This window comes from Myxocyprinus asiaticus, chromosome 3, assembly GCF_019703515.2.
Source record: "Myxocyprinus asiaticus isolate MX2 ecotype Aquarium Trade chromosome 3, UBuf_Myxa_2, whole genome shotgun sequence".
Taxonomy (NCBI): domain Eukaryota; kingdom Metazoa; phylum Chordata; class Actinopteri; order Cypriniformes; family Catostomidae; genus Myxocyprinus; species Myxocyprinus asiaticus.
This window is the reverse complement of record NC_059346.1, coordinates 51,292,564-51,311,979: the sequence shown is the minus strand read 5'-3', so window position 1 is coordinate 51,311,979 and position 19,416 is coordinate 51,292,564.

Here is a 19,416-nt window from a genome sequence, read left to right as displayed (position 1 = left end):
CCAGTCAGTAACTGCACTGCTTGATTTAATAGAGACACTGGTCATCATTAAATAAACAGTTCCAGAGACAGTTTAGACTGTGTTTTGTGGCCTTATGTTGTACTTCAGGCTTGTGAGACTTCAACAGTTCTTATTTAATTTCGAGTTGGACATTCATAACTTGCACATCAGTATAAGATTACTTGTATACTGGAAGCGCTGTATGTTTCACGCTGTAGATTCAAAAGAACCGGCTCATTAGAATGGTTCTTTCGGGATCAGACTATACCGGAAGCACCGTATGTGTTGTGCTGTTGATTCAAAAGAACCGGCTCCTTTGAGTAATTATTTCGGGAATCAAATTGTCCTGGAAGCGCATACGTTTTGCACTGTAAAAAGAGCCAGCTTGAGACTTGTTCGATTGGGACTTAAATACACTGTAGAACTGTGTGTTTTTACGCTGTAGAGTCAGTAGAGAGCAACGCTGCTGCAGAGATGTCAAAATATTTGAGGACGGTGTTCCAGCCACATCGGCGGAAAATTGCACGCAGGAGAACCGTTAATGGCATCGAAAGTCACGAATATCATACTATTCTGATGTTTTTTAAAGAATGGAACCGGTTCTCGGTTCCCAACACTACTCACAGTTTCATCAGGAAATCTAGTTATTATTGTGATTCTCTTTGGCAAGGGAATCTACGCCCCTGCTCTTTGATGATGCTAGTGGCGCAGAGATTACACACAGTAATCACATTACAAGTCCTTGTAAGTGTATTTTGATAACCTCTTTTTCAACACTTATGCAAGACAAATGGCCAAAACATTTAATTAGAAAAAGACAGTATGTGGTATACATGCTGACTGGTCTCCTACGGCACTCTTGCTTTAACCCATTAGAGGAGAAAAGTATTGGCTGCAGGCAAAGGTCAACCCTGTAGGCAGGCTCCTTTGAGAGAATGGAGACATGTTCCCCAATTTCCCTACTCAACATCAGTAACAAAATCAGCAGAATCCCCCCTCCAGCTCAGACCATGAGCATCAAGCGTGAAAAACAATTAGAGCTCAGCTGTTCGGGGGACATGGTGTGCCACAGACACCACGAAATAACAAATTCAGCAACTAAATATGGCTAATACTACAGTCTGTGAACTAGTGACAGCAGTGATTGCTGTAACTGCTGCCCAGGGGCCTGCAGGCTATATTGGTCATTAGCACGCTGTGCTTAAGGGCTTGTGAACTGCACCACCTTTATGTGGACCTACTCAATCTCATTCAGACTTCTTACTGAGCTCAGTGAGAATTCAGACTCCTGAAATTAAACTGCCGATGGATAGTTTGGTGTTGGCTGGCTGCATGTCAAACAGACACAGCCAATGATAGCGGCTCTTCATAAAACACTTTTATGGCAAACATACCATGACCATGCAAGATGTTGTAAAATTCTTCAAATTTTTTTCAGCATTTGCTCTCCAAAGCTGAAACTTACAGGTCAAACTTCAGCATTACATTGTGTCCTAATCAGATGCAATGTAATACGATTTCAGTGACAAGCAATTTGTCTATCCTCACTGAACACGAAATTTCGTGCATCTTTCGAACCACGCTGGTTCGACACCAAAAGCTGTCGATAATGACGTAACGCAGGGGGTGGTATAATAAAATCCGTAAAATAAAATATTAAATTACAAAAGCTCATTTACATGTAGACCAGAAAGCTTTTTAATGCAAAAAAGCTTCTGAAGACAGGAAAGCTGCATACACTGTGTAGATACATACGTTGTAATAGATAGGTTTCCCTCTACATCAAACTTAGGGGATCCCCCGACGTATTTGAGCACATACACACACTTTTAAAAAACATGTAAACACTACACATGCGTTAACATAAACACATAAAAGCTGTGTTCTCCAACAGAAACAGTGTGTGATAAAGCGCTTTCTCTTAACAGCCTTTAACCTTTAAATGGCTGCATTCACGTTTACATGACATTTCAGAACAGCGCTTTTCTGCAAAACCCAGAATGCATGTAAATGTGGTCAAATTGTTGACAGAATGAAAGATATATATTGAATAAAAGATATAGAAGCCTCAGAGAAGTCAAATGATATCCACACAGCAAACTAACAGGGATCTATGCTTCTAATCACAGGTGGAGAGTTGTTTGGGTTTCGGAAAACACCGAATCGTTGAACTATGTAGGTAACAATGGAACTTTCGACCATAGTTGGCTAACAATGCTTTTGGAAAATGCACCCCTGAACAGGAATTTCCCTAAACAGCAATTTGGCTGTTGTTTATCATTATTCAATAGCAGTAGCGCTCTTGAGATTTATGAGATTATAGAGCCATTATAAAGGGAATATCTTGTTTAGTGCAGTTGAGACAGTCAGGACTATGGGGGTTGTTTTGATAAAGAATGGTGGAGTGATTTCATGGATAGTTTATGCCATTTTCACATGGTAGCCGGGCAAGGGGAGCAGCTGCTATGGGTGGAGACAAGGAAGAGAGAGAAAGCGGGGGAGTGGAGACTCGGAGGCAGACAACAGCTGTCCAAAAAAAAAAAGAAATTTGGGAGGTAGAGCAGAATTTTCAAAAATGTCCCTTTTATTTGTTTTCGATAGCAATGCATTTTACTAAAAGCAAAAAAGCACAAACTATTTACATTTGTTGAAGAAGATTTTAGTGCCACTTCCCATGCAAAACTCGCCGTCACAATGCTAGGATGTTTAGTGCATCGCAATGCAGTTACTAAGATGTATGAACAGTTGCTTAAAAAAAATAGCCCACACCCAAGTCTCTATATATTCTTGATCCTAGATATTCAGTGTCAACTTGTGGATTATTTTGCCTGTTTTATAATTCAGCAAATGAAAATCTTAATACCATTTGCTTAGAAATGTAATAGCACACCTCTCCTCAACAAGCCATGTGATTTGAGGTATCAGTCATGTCCGTGGAACAAACAATGTGTTGCGAGTTATTCGCCAAATTTGAATACTAAAGTGTTCCGAAAATCTCTAACCTTAAGAATGTGCAATAGTGATAAAAATGCTTGCTCTAGCATGCACCACTAATGTAGAGCCCTTCTACATGTCTAATGCAGAATTTCAAATCAATATGCCCCTGTCAGCAGTTGCTGTGTGGCTTTGAATTTAAAAAAAAAACATTTTATCTGCAGGCTGACTGCAGGCTTGATCTTGTTTGGATCAAGCATTAAAGCATTCTGCAGAATGGCTGATATGTAAACACTCAGTAGGCAGGGACTATTTCACATGCAGAAAAGTCTCTTGCATACAATCTCTTCTTTGTGGAAAGCATTTACTGTCTGATAGCCATGTTTCTTTATGAGGTGGAACAGAATGGCCCTTGCTTTGAGGAGACAGACTTAAACAGTCACATGACTGCTGCATTTGAAAAGGCACAGCTAGCAGCCACCGTTTTGCCTTGTGCGATTATTTGATAAGAGCTTTGCCAAAATGAGCTGGCATTTCAGAAATTTCATTTTGCGAGGGGGGTGGGAGGCATGTGCTGTTGAAGGGAGGTCTCCGACACTTTCATTAGAGACTTCCTCAGGGCAATCACACAAGATAAATCATAAATCACTAGCGTGAAGCTTGATGTCTTTTCAGACTCATAATGTGATAAAGACTTCCATTAGCAAAGCCGACTCACAATCTCAATGTAAACATAATGAACTTCGATCAAACTGTGTTTTTTATCTGAGGTGCATTAGCTCAGCTTCATACACTGTGAACTTCTTGTCTACATGCATGTAGGTGATGGTTTAACACTTTTTATGATTTCTATATCAAACTAGATTATTACAGATTATTTTCTCTAGAAAACATGAGTCATGTTTGCCTACGCAAAAGTCACCTCCACATTGCTAAGGTGCTCTGAGTGGTTTTTAGTGCATTGCTATGCATTTGCTAAGGTGTTCTCGGTGGTTTCCAGGGCATTACTAGGTTTTTCTAGGATTTTTAAGGGTGGTTGCTAGGTTGTTGCTTACTGGCCTATGTGAAAAGAGCCCACACCCAAGTCTCTATAATATTCTGGTCCCTAGATTTAGATCAGATCCATCTCGCATTGGATTATTTGCCTGTTTCATCACCCACCATGTGAAAGTCGTAAGTGTAATTACTAAGAAAAATAATAGCACAACTCTGCCAACCAAGCCGCACAATTTGAGATATAATTCATGCACAAATGAGACGGGTGACACAACAAAGTTTATTACTTAGAGTTAGCGGTTTGTTTAAATCCTATAGAGTGCATTAGTCTGGTTCCGGAAGCAAAAATCCCATTCATTTGTCCCATATACTAATTGATTTTCAACAATAACTTATAAACCTTTAAAGACAGACCTACTGTGAACTCTGAGGTCATTCACAGATGGTATATGCTTCCGTTGAAGCCATCCATCTGCGTTATTTCGACTTTATTGTTTAAAGATCTTGTTTGATAGCAGAATTCATGGTAAACAACTACATTACCAATGGCACAGTAGAGAAAGATCCACTAATCAGAGAATCGCGGCCAACGAAACCCGCTAAACGTGCCTCAGAGCGACCGCATGCTCCCATGACTCACTGTGAATGACATAATGGAGTCGGTCTCCCTTCACCCTTGAACTAATTATATATTTGTATATATTGGAATATTTTGCATTAAACATAAAATATACTGTTTCTATACTTATAATCAACAACCTAAAATGAATAGTTTTATATATTTACATCATTTATTTATTCAATGACATTCGCAATGCTTCATATGATTCTAGTGCGTGCCCTCGTGAAAGACGTTAAGTACACAGCCTTGTACCTTTGTCTTTATGTCTGATTTTCAAATACTTTTTTGCCTCAAAACAAAGTTTGTTATGTTGTGATTCTCCTCGGAGCTGGTTGGTTTGGTTCATGGCTTAAGACTCTTTTATGAAGGATTTTATAAAAAGTCTACGAAAAAAATGTATGGAAAAAATACTTCCGGAGCCCAGACGGCTGAAAAAGTGGGTGGGAACTGTTGCACTCTATTGCTTTGTTCTAATCCTAAAATTGCTTGAACAAGCATCACTAAATAGGCAGTACTACTTTGCAAAGAGAAGCAGAGATTTATTTCTATCTCTCCTAGAATTTTCATTCTCTGAGTTGCACTGCTGGGAGCAGTAAAATGATTTTGGTGTCCTGACAATGATGATAACTATGCAAAAATGTGTTATAAAGTTTAGACAAAAGATCTGAGTAAAATTCTTACCTGTCTCACAGTCTTAATTACACCTACTATTAAAAATAATGAAGAGGACTATATTCATTTACACTTGTGTAGCTTGAAGCAATGGAGCAGAACAATGACATTAATCGAATTACTGAGTCGTTATGTGTTAAGAGGATGACGAGTGGCAAAATATTCACTTACGGTTGAGCTGTGTGAAAATACGAAAATTCTTTCCCTTGTTAAGTTTCAGTATATTGCAAAAATCCTCTTCTTAATCAGTATCTTTGTCTTGTTTTCCAGAAAATTTTTTAAAACATCTTTAAAACAAGATACCTTTACATAAGCAAAAAAAAATTTGAAATAATTTTTAAAGAATGCTGCTTGAATATAAATTTATTTTTGACTTGTTCCACTGGCAGATTTTTTCAGTAAACATGATCTAGCATGCAGTGTTCTTTATTTTCTTGACATTGCAGTACATATCAGAGCAACACCTGGTCAGCTTTTGTACAATTTATTTATTTAACCCAAACCGCAGCTCAAATCTAGTAGCTGTTAATAGAGATATCATTCTTAGGTAGGGCATGTCTTGAAATTGCTCCCATTAGATGTCAGTGCCATAACTCTACAGATGGTGTCAGCCTGAAGCCATTGCAGTACTAACATTTACTAATGTTTTTATATATACAGGTGCATCTCAATAAATTAGAATGTCGTGGAAAAGTTCATTTATTTCAGTAATTCAACTCAAATTGTGAAACTCGTGTATTAAATAAATTCAATGCACACAGACTGAAGTAGTTTAAGTCTTTGGTTCTTTTAATTGTGATGATTTTGGCTCACATTTAACAAAAACCCACCAATTCACTATCTCAAAAAATTAGAATACATCATAAGACCAATAAAAAAAACATTTTTAGAGAATTGTTGGCCATCTGGAAAGTATGTTCATTTACTGTATATGTACTCAATACTTGGTAGGGGCTCCTTTTGCTTTAATTACTGCCTCAGTTCGGCGTGGCATGGAGGTGATCAGTTTGTGGCACTGCTGAGGTGGTATGGAAGCCCAGGTTTCTTTGACAGTGGCCTTCAGCTCATCTGCATTTTTTGGTCTCGTTTCTCATTTTCCTCTTGACAATACCCCACAGATTCTCTATGGGGTTCAGGTCTGGTGAGTTTGCTGGCCAGTCAAGCACACCAACACCATGGTCATTTAACCAACTTTTGGTGCTTTTGGCAGTGTGGGCAGGTGCCAAATCCTGCTGGAAAATGAAATCAGCATCTTTAAAAAGCTGGTCAGCAGAAGGAAGCATGAAGTGCTCCAAAATTTCTTGGTAAACGGGTGCAGTGACTTTGGTTTTCAAAAAACACAATGGACCAACACCAGCAGATGACATTGCACCCCAAATCATCACAGACTGTGGAAACTTAACACTGGACTTCAAGCAACTTGGGCTATGAGCTTCTCCACCCTTCCTCCAGACTCTAGGACCTTGGTTTCCAAATGAAATACAAAACTTGCTCTCATCTGAAAAGAGGACTTTGGACCACTGGGCAACAGTCCAGTTCTTCTTCTCCTTAGCCCAGGTAAGACGCCTCTGACGTTGTCTGTGGTTCAGGAGTGGCTTAACAAGAGGAATACGACAACTGTAGCCAAATTCCTTGACACATCTGTGTGTGGTGGCCTTGACCCCAGCCTCAGTCCATTCCTTGTGAAGTTCACCCAAATTCTTGAATCAATTTTGTTTGACAGTCCTCATAAGGCTGCGGTTCTCTCGGTTGGTTGTGCATCTTTTTCTTCCACACTTTTTCCTTCCACTCAACTTTCTGTTAACATGCTTGGATACAGCACTCTGTGAACAGCCAGCTTCTTTGGCAATGAATGTTTGTGGCTTACCCTCCTTGTGAAGGGTGTCAATGATTGTCTTCTGGACAACTGTCAGATCAGCAGTCTTCCCCATGATTGTGTAGCCTAGTGAACCAAACTGAGAGACCATTTTGAAGGCTCAGGAAACCTTTGCAGGTGTTTTGAGTTGATTAGCTGATTGGCATGTCACCATATTCTAATTTTTTCTAATTGGTGGGTTTTTGTTAAATGTGAGCCAAAATCATCACAATTAAAAGAACCAAAGACTTAAACTACTTCAGTCTGTGTGCATTGAATTTATTTAATACACGAGTTTCACAGTTTGAGTTGAATTACTGAAATAAATGAACTTTTCCACGACATTCTAATTAATTGAGATGCACCTGTATATATATATATATATATATATATATATATATATATATATATATATACACACACACACTGGCGGCCAAAAGTTTGGAATAATGTACAGATTTTGCTGTTTCTGAAGGAAATTGGTACTTTAATTCAGCAAAGTGGCATTACTGATGTAAAAATCAAGACCATCACTATTTGAAAAAAGTCATTTTTGATCAAATCTAGACAGGCCCCATTTCCAGCAGCCATCACTCCAACACCTTATCCTTGAGTAATCATGCTAAATTGATCATTTGGTACTAGAAAATCACTTGCCATTATATGAAACACAGCTGAAAGCTATTTGGTTTATTACATGAAGCTTAACTTTGTTTTTGTGTTTGTTTTTAAGTTGCCACAATATGCAATAGACTGGCATGTCTTAAGGTCAATATCAGATTAAAAACAGCAAAAAAAAAAAAAAAAAGAAAAAAAAAAGGCAGAATACTTGTTGACCCCTCTCCAAACATAGCGCTTATGGATAGCGCATTTTCTCAACCAACTTCTTGAGGTATCACCCTGGGATGCTTTTTAAACAGTATTGAAGGAGTTCCCATCTATGTTGGGCACTTATTGGCTGCTTTTCTTTATTATTTGGTCCAAGTCATCAATTTCAAAAACATTTTTTTTTTTTTTAATTTCATTTTAGTTTTATAATGAAATAAATTAATATGGTGGCACAATTATATTTTTGTCTACAAAACTAATTTCAAACACTTAAGCATACGCCTTCAGATCAAAAGATTTTTAAGATCATGAGAAACATTTCATTCAAATGTTTCAAAACTTTTGACCGGTAGTGTAAATAAACTCAGCAAAAAAGAAACATCCTCTCATTTCCAACTGCTTATGTTTTCAGCAAACTTAACATGTGTAAATATTTGTATGAACATAAAAAGATACAACAGCTAAGACATAAACTGAACAAGTTTCAAAATAAAAAGTAACAGCCAATATCTGGTGTGGCCACCCGCTGCATTAAGTACTGCAGTGCATCTCCTCCTCATGGACTGCACCAGATTTGCCAGTTCTTGCTTTGAGATGTTACCCCACTCTTCTACCAAGGCACTTGCAAGATCCCGGACATTTCTGGGGAGAATGGCCCTAGCCCTCACCCTCCGATCCAACAGGTCCCAGACATGCTCAATGGAATTGAGATCCAGGCTTTTTTCGCTGGCCATGGCAGAACACTGACATTCCTGTCTTGCAGGAAATCACACACAGAACGAGCAGTATGGCTGGTGGCATTGTCATGCTGGAGGGTCATGTCAGGATGAGCCTGCAGGAAGGGTACCACATGAGGGAGGAGGATGTCTTCCCTGTAACGCACAGCGTTGAGATTGCCTGCAATGACAACAAGCTCAGTTTGATGATGCTCTGACACACCGCCCCAGGCCATGATGGACCCTCCACCTCTGAATCAATCCCGCTCCAGAGAACAGGCCTCGTTGTACAGTTTATTCCTTCAACGATAAACACGAGTCTGACCATCACCCCTGGTGAGACAAAACCGCGACTCGTCAGTGAAGAGCACTTTTTGCCAGTCCTGTCTGGTCCAGCGAAGGTGGGTTTGTGCCCATGGGCAACGTTGTTGCTGGTGATGTCTGGTAAAGACCTGCCTTACAACAGGCCTACAAGCCCTCAGTCCAGCCTCTCTCAGCCTATTGCGGACAGTCTGAGCACTGATGGAGGGATTGTGCATTCCTGGTGTAACTCAGGCAGTTGTTGTTGCCATCCTGTACCTGTCCCGCAGGTGTGATATTCGGATGTACCGATCCTGTGCAGGTGTTGTTACACATGGTCTGCCACTGTGAGGACGATCAGCTGTCCTTCCTGTATGCCTGTAGCGCTGTCTTAAGCATCTCACACTACGGACATTACAATTTATTGCCCTGGCCACATCTGCAGTACTCATGCCTCCATGCAGCATGCCTAGGGCATGTTCATGCAGATGAGCAGGACCCTGGGCATCTTTCTTTTGGTGTTTTTCAGACTCAGTAGAAAGGTCTCTTTAGTGTCCTTAAGTTTTTATAACTGTGACCATAATTGCCTACCGTCTGTAAGCTGTTAGTGTCTTAATGACCGTTCCACAGGTGCATGTTCATTAATTGTTTATGATTCACTGAACAAGCATGGAAAACATTGTTTAAACCCTTTACAATAAAGATCTGTAAAGTTATTTGGATTTTTACAAAATGATCTTTAAAATACAGTTTCTTTTTTTTGCTGAGTTTAAATATATATATATATATATATATATATATATATATATATATATATATAATCACACACATTTAAAACTATACTTCTCTCTCCACTGCCCCTCCCCGAGAGCCCTCCAAGAGTGCCAAATATCTGCCCCATTTCCCATCAAACGAATCCAAGTTCCCAAGCCTTCTACATGACACTTCCTCGAAAGTCACCACCCTCCCCATCTCCGTGCACCACTCTTGAAATAAGGGTGCTCCAGCCGACTTCCATCCCCTTAAAACAATCTGTCTGCCGATCATAACACTGGTTAGGACCCAATTTTTTATGTGTTTATCCCCTATATTGATGACCGCCACATAGCCTAAAATACAGAGTCTGGGGCAAAATGAAATATGAGTGCCCAATATGTCACACATAAATCTCTGAACCCTCAACCAAAATTCTTGGATCTTAACAAACCACCAAAAAACATGGGTTGTGCCTCCATCTTCTGATTGGCATCGCCAGCAGGTAGGTGTGTCTTTAAGACCAATCTAGAGCGGGTCCAATAGGATCTATGTAAAATCTTGAATTGCATAAGGTGCACCCTTGCATTGCTAGATGCAGACTTCATGTTTTTTAGAATCCTAGCCCACACTCCCTCCTCCAATACCAAGTTTAAATCTTTCTCCCATAATCTCTTGATAGAAGATAAAGCTCCATCCCCCAGAATCTGAATTAGTAGGGAGTAATACAATGATGCCTCATGACCTTTCCCAAAAGCAGTAATCACCACTCTCAGAGTATCTGCTGCTTTGGGGGGGGGGGGGTGTATGCTACTCCCAAAAACAGTACAGAGCTGGTGGTGCAGCTGTAAATACCTAAAGAACTGAATGTTGAATGTTGAACCAAATTTTCAAAGGATCTCAACACTCCACTCTCATATAGGTCACCGAGTGTATTAACTCCCTTCACAATCCACTCTGACCAGCAGAAAGGGAACTTATTAATACATAATTTTGTGTTCAGCCATATGCTTGAGGCAACATTTGAATAAATGTTCGAATTAAACACTCTGGATACTTTTGTCCATCCCGAGTTAAAATGCGAGATAAAGGGGTGTAACTTAACTTCTCCGATTAGTTTGATAGAAAGGCTCTGCAATGGTGAAATAGGGGCAAGAACTTCCTGTTCAATACAAAACCAGGGAGGGGCTCTCTCAGGTGGAAGCGACCAATAAGCCAAATGTCTGAGACCGAATGCATAATAATAAAACAAAATCTTGGGTAGGCCTAGCCCACCTTTGTCAATCAGCCTATGCAACTTACTGAAATGTAATCTGGGATGTTTACCATTCCAAATGAAGGACTTTGCTATGCTATCAAATTGCTTGAAATAAGAGAGGGGGACATCTATAGGGAGAGATTGTAGCAGGTAGTTGAATTTTGGAATACAATTCATTTTAATAACATTAACCTTCCCAATCATAGATAAATGTAATGAAGCCCACCTGCCCACATCGCTTGAAAACCTTTTTATTAAAGGGTCGGGTGCCTCCAACCAGAGTAAAATAATCTGAAATTAATCCATTTGTTTGTACTGCCGCTACCGGGTGTCTATAAAGTAACTTAATCCAACCAATAAAAGTATTCCCAAAACCGTACATTTCCAAAATCTTAAAGTACAGAGTACGGTGACGCCATGCGAAGGGCAGACGTGTGAGAGAAATCTCTGCGCACTTTGCTAATTTTTTAAAATTATTTTCATGATATAATCCGGTGAAATTCACTACACCCAGTTACACATTTACTATTTGAGGTAAACATGGCAAAGAAGTCAAAATACTCAGGCTCTGGAGACATTAAAAGACACTTACGGGTGCAAGATGAAAGCTGTTGGGCCTCATGTATTCAGATAGAAGACAAAGGCAGGCCTAACACAAGTCGTAAAACCTAACTCAGCCCCCACACATTCCATGTCGTAAATTGTACTGATAAAAATCGCGCCAAAATCAAACAAAGGGAGTCCAAAACAGACTTCAAATCCATGAAGCCTTGCTCACTAAAGGATCGAACTCTTAACTCCTATTGGATGAGGCACACAACAGAACGTCCCTCAAAAATGACATCATCAGGAGTTAAAATATCTCTGAAATGCTTCCAGAATTGCTTCCAGCAACTTCGTTCACCAAATATAGACGTAGCTTTTGCTGCTCTCCGGTGCAACCTCGTGGCACAAGGAAGTAATGTCCGACTTGAAACTGTAGCCATACAATCTCCATCTCGCTGGACAAGTTGAGATAACTCTGTGTTCAACCAAACATTCTAACGGATCTGAAGGAGACCGCCGAGCAATTCGCATCTTCATCCGTTTGCCTACAGAAGTGAAGAGATTAAAGATTTCTCTTCCATCTTCAGTCAAGTCGACATTTCTGAGTTCTCCGCCAGCCCGCCGAGAATCAACAGCCGTACTGCCCGCTGACAATCAACAGCCATACCGCCCGCCGACAGAGCGAGGAAACGGCCTCCCGTCATCACCCGAGCCTCAAGGAACTGGGTCAAAGTTAAAGGACGGAGTAAAACACATTCTACCTGTGTCCTCATGTGGTACAAGTAAGAGGTTTACGTCTGGGCAGAGATAGAATATTATAGCGTGTTATTCTTGTGTTTCAAGGTTTTTCCTTGTACAGTTTACGGACCGCCATGTCCGCTCATTATTAATACTGAGGGTATTAATTATCACAAATTTGTTTAGCTGTATTGTGGTCCAACCAAATTGGATTGTGCAATTTCGCCATCATGGGTGAGACAGAAACCGAGTTCATCCATTAAAGAGTCAAATAACGCAGGACTTTTACGAGCCCCGCTCGTTAAACCGCATCCCTAAGTGATGAACACAGCTGCTTTCTCTCCCACTATCGCGAAATCAGCTTTAGGGCTGTCACTTAATCATCTCTCTCTCTCTCTCTCTCTCTCTCTCTCTCTCTCTCTCTCTCTCTCTCTCTCTCTCTTACTAATCACACACACACACACACACACACACACACACACACACAGTCACACACACACACCTTATGTGTTATAGGATTATTTTGATTTCCATATCTAATCATATCACTGTTTAGTTTGTAGTTGTAAGTCAGAAGTTTATTGACTGCATTGTATTAATATTATTAATTGATATTACTGCATAAATAAACTTTTTTTGTGTGTTTTGGTTTGTTTTGCAGACGCCTGTGTCATGCTGACGGGATGTCAGTGCTCGGATTCAAACCTTCATTCATTGTTTTTTTCCCAAAAATCGATATTCTTCGGATGTCGATTTTCCTAAGAAAACAATCTAATATTGAGACTGTTTTACTATTGGTTGTTAGTCCCTGATTTCAGGGTGGTGCCCTGTCAATGTTAATCCTTATTAATATTCTATTGATTTTTGATAATTGATAATTATCTTTGATGATTGAATTTGAATGATCAATAAGCTAGTGTTAATTTTAATTAATGTTTCATCGATGTTAACAATTAACGATTATCTTTGATAATTGTTGATTTTAAAGGATTAAAAAAAGCTAACATTGATTCTCATCAATGTTCTATTGATTTTAATAATTAATAATTATCTTTGATAATTATTAATTATTGCTAATAATGAGTTAGATCCAATGAATTAATTTAAATATTAATTAATAACTACAGAAATAATTATTAATTATTTCTGATAGTAACACTGATCTAAACAACTGGTAAAGCCCGACAAAGGAAAAGCTTTCTTGGAAGAATTACAATATTTTCTTGTTCCTGGACTTTGCGAACTCGACAAGAGAGAAACGCGATCATTTAGGGAATCCAAGAAACTCTTACATCAGCGGAAGATCACTTTTGCTCTGATGTTTCCAGCCAGACTGAGAATAAAACCAAGGACGGCAGTAAAAAATTTACATGTCCCAATCAGGCAATGTCTTTTATTGAAACAATGGCTGAGTAACCACTGGGTGTTTATCTTGTGAGTGGATTGACTCACTGTACATACTCTGGTTTTTGGAGGAAGCTGGGCGCCATTTTTGTTTCTTTTTGCGTTGGCTCCGCCGAGTGGCTGGAGTTTGTTTTGTTTTGTGGATTAACACTTTTCCTTAAAGAACCTTTTGCATTGACGGAAGATCACTTTTACAATGAACGGATGACCGCAAATATCTACATGCCCACAAAAAGGATGTCTTTTATAAATTTGGCAGTCTGTGTAAATCATGGGATATACTTTTATGCGGCCTCCGAGTGAATTAACTCTTGACCATCCGAGGACCGGGATGTGTGTTTCATTTCCTTTTGTGCTGGTTCCGCCTAGTGGTTGGAGCTTGTTTTGTTAAATTACATTACTTCGGGACAGTTATGGATGAATCTGTCAGTTCCTTGTGCTTATGCCTCCTGTTGGCTGGAGTATGATTTGTGGAGAATTTTCATGGGACATTGGAATGATTATGTCATCTGCTGCACTCATCAGCTGGCTCACCGAAGATTCGTTTGTCTGTCCAAGGAAACTGAATGGCTTTATATTGGCTGGAATTTGTTTTGTGAAGGAACACACCTTTGAGACAGTTCTGTGAATGAATCTACACGTTCTTTGTGTTTATTCTGCCTATTGGCTGGGGTTTGTTTTACAAAATATTTGATGTTATGTAATTTTGCCTTACAAATTTGTGAGGCAAAATTGAGCAATCCGATGGCAAAGTTGTCGCGGCGACTCTCGTAGGCATACATGGACTGTTTGAGTTTAAAGGGATTGACGTCGGTTGGCGCTGTCGTGCATGGGGTTAAAGACTTTTTTCTGTTTGTTTTGTTCGGGGGGAAGTTCGGGGTTTTATTGTTGTATTAATGTTGAAATGTGGTCTTCATAATTTTGTTTTTGACACACAATTAATTTTTTCTATTATATCAAAATGTCAAATGTTAATATGAGTGTAATATCTCTCTCCACAAGGAATGTAAATGGGTTGGGGCACCCCATAAAAAGAAGGAAGGTTATTTCTTTTCTTAAGCGTAAGAAATATGATATAGTGTTTCTTCAAGAAACACATCTTTCCCTGCAGGAAGCTGAAAAATTTGGGAAGATATAGGGTGGACATGTTTTCTTTAGTGTTGGCTCAAGTAAGAGCAATATCATTATATTGGTAAATAAACATTTACAGTTCAAATTTCTCAAACAGTTTAATAATAAATTAGGAAGAGTCACTATTGTTTTAGCAGAAATTCAGGGTCAAAGTCTGATTTTGGCTAATATTTACGCACCTAACGCTGATGATCAGGGCTTTTTTAAAGATCTTGAAGGGATGTTGCAAGCCGCTGGCACCCCTCATGATATAATATTGGGAGGAGACTTTAATCTTTTGATGGACTCAGTCCTTGATCAAAGTGAAGCAAAAGTGTGTAAGCCCCCTAGAGCAACACTGACGCTTCACAGGATGTGTAAAAATCTTGGTCTCACAGATATTTGGAGACTTTTGAACCCATCTGGTAGAGACTATACATTTTTTTCATCAGTCCATAAGATTTATTCTAGAGTAGATTTTTTTTTTTTTTTTTTATATATCCAAATCCCTCATTTCATCTGTTGTTGATTGCTCAATTGGAAACATTTTAGTCTCAGATCATGCCCTGGTGAGTTTAGAGGTGTTGCCACATATAGAGAAAATTAAATCATATAGTTGGTGCCTTAATGTGTCCCTTTTGCAAAATCCTGATTTCGAACAAATGTTAAAGACTGAAATCAGTGTTTATATGGAGACCAACTGGTCCTTGGTATCCTCTGTGGGCACTTAAGGCGGTCCTTAGGGGTCAGATCATACAGTATGCCTCATTCACCACAAAATCCAAAGCATGAGAACTCATGGAGTTGGAAGGAAATATTAAAAGTGCAGAGGCAGAGCTGAAATGCCGTAAGTCATCTGATGGCCTCAGAGAATTGACTCGATTGAAATACAGATATAATACTATTTTGCCACTGATATTAATAATGCCTTTAAATAATTTTATCTTGATCTTTATAGTTCCACGTCTTCATCTACTGATGAAGATATTAGAAACTGTGGAACCATTAGATCTTCCTAAACTGAAGACTGAGCAAAAAAACTCTCTTGATTCTGAGATATCCTTGGAGGAGCTTGATGAGGTAATTAAGTCCCTACCTACTGGTAAGGTTCCGGGGCCAGATGGTTTTGCTGCAGAATTTTTTAGATCTTATGCTACAGAATTGGCTCCACTTTTGTTAGAAGTTTATACTGAATCATTAAAGAATGGAAAGTTTTCTCCAACTATGACACAAGCCTGGATCAGTTTGATTCTTAAAAAGGACAAAGATCCAAGCAAGTGTAAAAGTTACCATCCAATCTCCCTGATCAAACTAGATGTACAAATTTTGGCTAACCAATTAAGTAAGGTTATGACATTTCATATAGATCAGGTGGGGTTTATTCGGGGCCACAGCTCTTCTGATAACATCAGGCGTCTCATCAATATCATGTGGTCAGTAGCGAATGATCAGTCTCCGGTCGCTGCCTTGACGCCGAAAAGGTGTTTGATATGGTAGAATGGGATTATCTTTTTAAGATTTTGGAAATGTATGAGTTCGGGAGTACATTTATTGGTTGGATTAAGTTACTTTATAAACACCCTGTAGCAGCGGTACAAACAAATGGATTAATTTCAGATTATTTTACTCTGAATGGGGCACTCGGCAGGGTTGCCCTCTTTCCCCATTTTTGTTTTGTCTTGCCCTGGAGCCATTAGCAGCCACAATAAAAAAAGAAGGATGATTTTCCAGGGGTGATTGCGGGAGGTGTGGTGCATAAGCTTCTGCTTTACGCATATGATATTTTATTATTCGTCTCCGACCCCACTAGATCTATGCCTTGCCTCCACAGAATTATTAATTCCTTTTCCAAGTTCTCAGGATACAAAGTAAATTGGTCTAAATCCGAAGCTTTGGCTTTGACAGCGTATTGTCCAGTAACAGCCTTCCAGCCGGGTGCCTTCCAGTGGCCCAAACAGGGCATTAAGTATTTGGGAATTTTATTCCCAGCAAATTTCTCTGATTTAGTCAGAGTTAATTTTGATCCCTTAATAAAAAGGTTTTCGAATGATGTGGACAGGTGGGCTTCATTACACTTATGTACGATGATTGGGAAGGTTAATGTAATTAAAATGAACTGTATTCCAAAATTCAACTACCTGTTACAATCTCTCCCTATAGATGTCCCCTTCTCTTATTTCAAGCAATTTGATAGCATAGCAAAGTCCTTCATTTGGAATGGTAAGCGTGCCAGGTTACATTTCAATAAATGACATAGGCCGATTGATAAATGTGGGTTAGGCCTACCCAAGATTTTGTTTTATTATTATGCATTCGGTCTCAGACATTTGGCTCATTGGTCGCTTACACCTGAGAGAGCCCCTCCCTGGTTTTGTATTGAAAAGGAAGCTCTTGCCCCTATCTCGCCTCTGCAAAGCCTTTCGATCAAATTAATTGGAGAAGTTAAGTCACACCCCATTATTTTGCATTTACACTCGATATGGACAAAAGTGTCCAGAGTGTTTAATTCGGATATTTATTTAAACGTAGCCTCGAGCATATGGCAGAACCCTAAACTATGCATTAATAAGTCCCCTTTCTATTGGTCAGATTGGATTGTGAGGGGGGTTAATACACTCAGTGACCTGTATGAGAGTGGAGTATTGAGACCTTTTGAAAATTTGGTTCAAAATATTTACAGCTGCGCCACCTACTCTGCATTGTTTTGGGGAGTGGCACGCACACCCCTAGTGCAGCAGATACTCTGGGAGTGGTGATTACTGCTTTTAGAAAAGGTCATGAGGCATCAGTGTATTACTCCCTGCTAATTCATGGTCTGGGGACGGGGCTTTAAATTCCCTCAAAAGATTATGGGAGGAAGATTTAAATTTGGTTTTGGAGGAGGGAGTGTGGGCTAGGATTCTTAAAAACATCAAGTCTGCATCTAGAGATGCAAGGGTGCGCCTTATGCAATTTAAGATTCTACATAGATTTTATTGGACCCCTTCTAAATTGTATAGGCTTGGTCTTGAGGACACACCCACCTGCTGGCGATGCCATTTAGAAGATGGAGACACCACCCATGTTTTTGGGGGTGTCGTAAGATACAGGAGTTCTGGTTGAGGGTCCAGAATTTTATGGCCGACGTATTGGGTAGTCGGATCTCCTTTTGCCCCAGGCTCTGTATTTTGGGTGACGGTCATTGATGTAGGAGATAAGTACATGAAGAATTGGATCCTGGCCGGTGTTATGGTGGGCAGACAGGTTATCCTTAGAGGATGGAAGTCAGCTGGAGCCCCCTCGTTCGTGAGTGGTGCGAGGAGATGGGCAGGGTGGCAGCTTGGGAAGAGTTGTCATATAGAATGCTAGGCAACGATGGATATGTTCATCAGGAGGTGGGGCAGCTATTTGGCCTTTTTGGAGGGCTCTCAGGGAGGGGCAGTGGAGGGAGACATGTTGTTTTAAATATGTATGTTGTAGCCTTTTTGTTTTTGAACATATACTTTTTGGGGAACAAGAAAATGCTGTGGTTCTTCCAAAAAAGCCCTCCTTTACTCCTCGCCTCGCGTAATACAAGATCTTTATCAGATGATCTCAGAAATTTGGCCAGAATTGATCGGGGCCTGTCTCCCTCAGCGGATCACCGAGCTGTTATGTCAAGCAGGTTCGGAAAGAGTCCGTCCAGGAATTTCACCATATCGGACGTTATTCCACCAGCTACGGTTCTCCATGTCCTCTAACTTCTCCCAGACATGCTCCAATCCACCTTGGTCACTAGCGGATTAGCAGATAATTCCCTCTCCGATGACTCCATTAGCAGCTGCGATAAGAAAGGAGGATGATTTTCCAGGGGTGGTGGCGGGAGGTGTGGTGCTTAAACTTTTGCTTTACACAGATTATATTTTATTATTCATCTCTGACCCTATTAGATCTATGCCTTGCCTCCACAGAATTATTAATCGATCCATTTCTCGACATCCTCCACTCTTGTAACCACCTCAGAGAATTTCATCTCCATGGCAGTGATCGATCGACATAGCAAGATCCTCCAAGTCAGCAACTACCTTCGTCAGCATTGCTGACATGTTCAACATCTCTTGCCGAATTTTCCTCATTTCTCCGACCAAATCGACTGTCTCCATGAGCCCGAGGATTTTGAATTCTTTGACATATTGTCCTTCTAGAACAGTTTTGGAACAGAGTGTATTGAATCTCAATGGTTTATGTCATTAATAGTGTTGAAACTAGCAAAGTGCGCAGAGCTCGCCGTTCACACGTCCGAACCTTGCATGGCGTCATGTGACTCCCATAGCTTTACTATTTGCCTAATTTATTTACGCTGCTGTTATTGTATTCATTGTAACTTGCAGTTATTTGTCATTTTGTTATTATTCAGAGCTCATCTTATACTTAATATGTTGTTTTTGGTTGTCACATTATTGTGATTTGTATGTCAAATAATGAAGTCCATGTGAGTTACGGAGCAAACGTGAGTTCCGTTTTTAAACGGAAACCGCTCCACTGTGTAAGCAATTTCAAGATAAAAGTCATTACATGATTTCAAAATAAAAGCCATTGTGTTATTATGACCTTAATAAGTTTATTGAATTCTCGCTTTGTTACAGCTTCCTGTGCGGCCATGTTGGAGCCCAGGGCGGCCGGCAATATCGCCGTTAGGACGGGCCAGTACTTGCGCAGTAGCAGG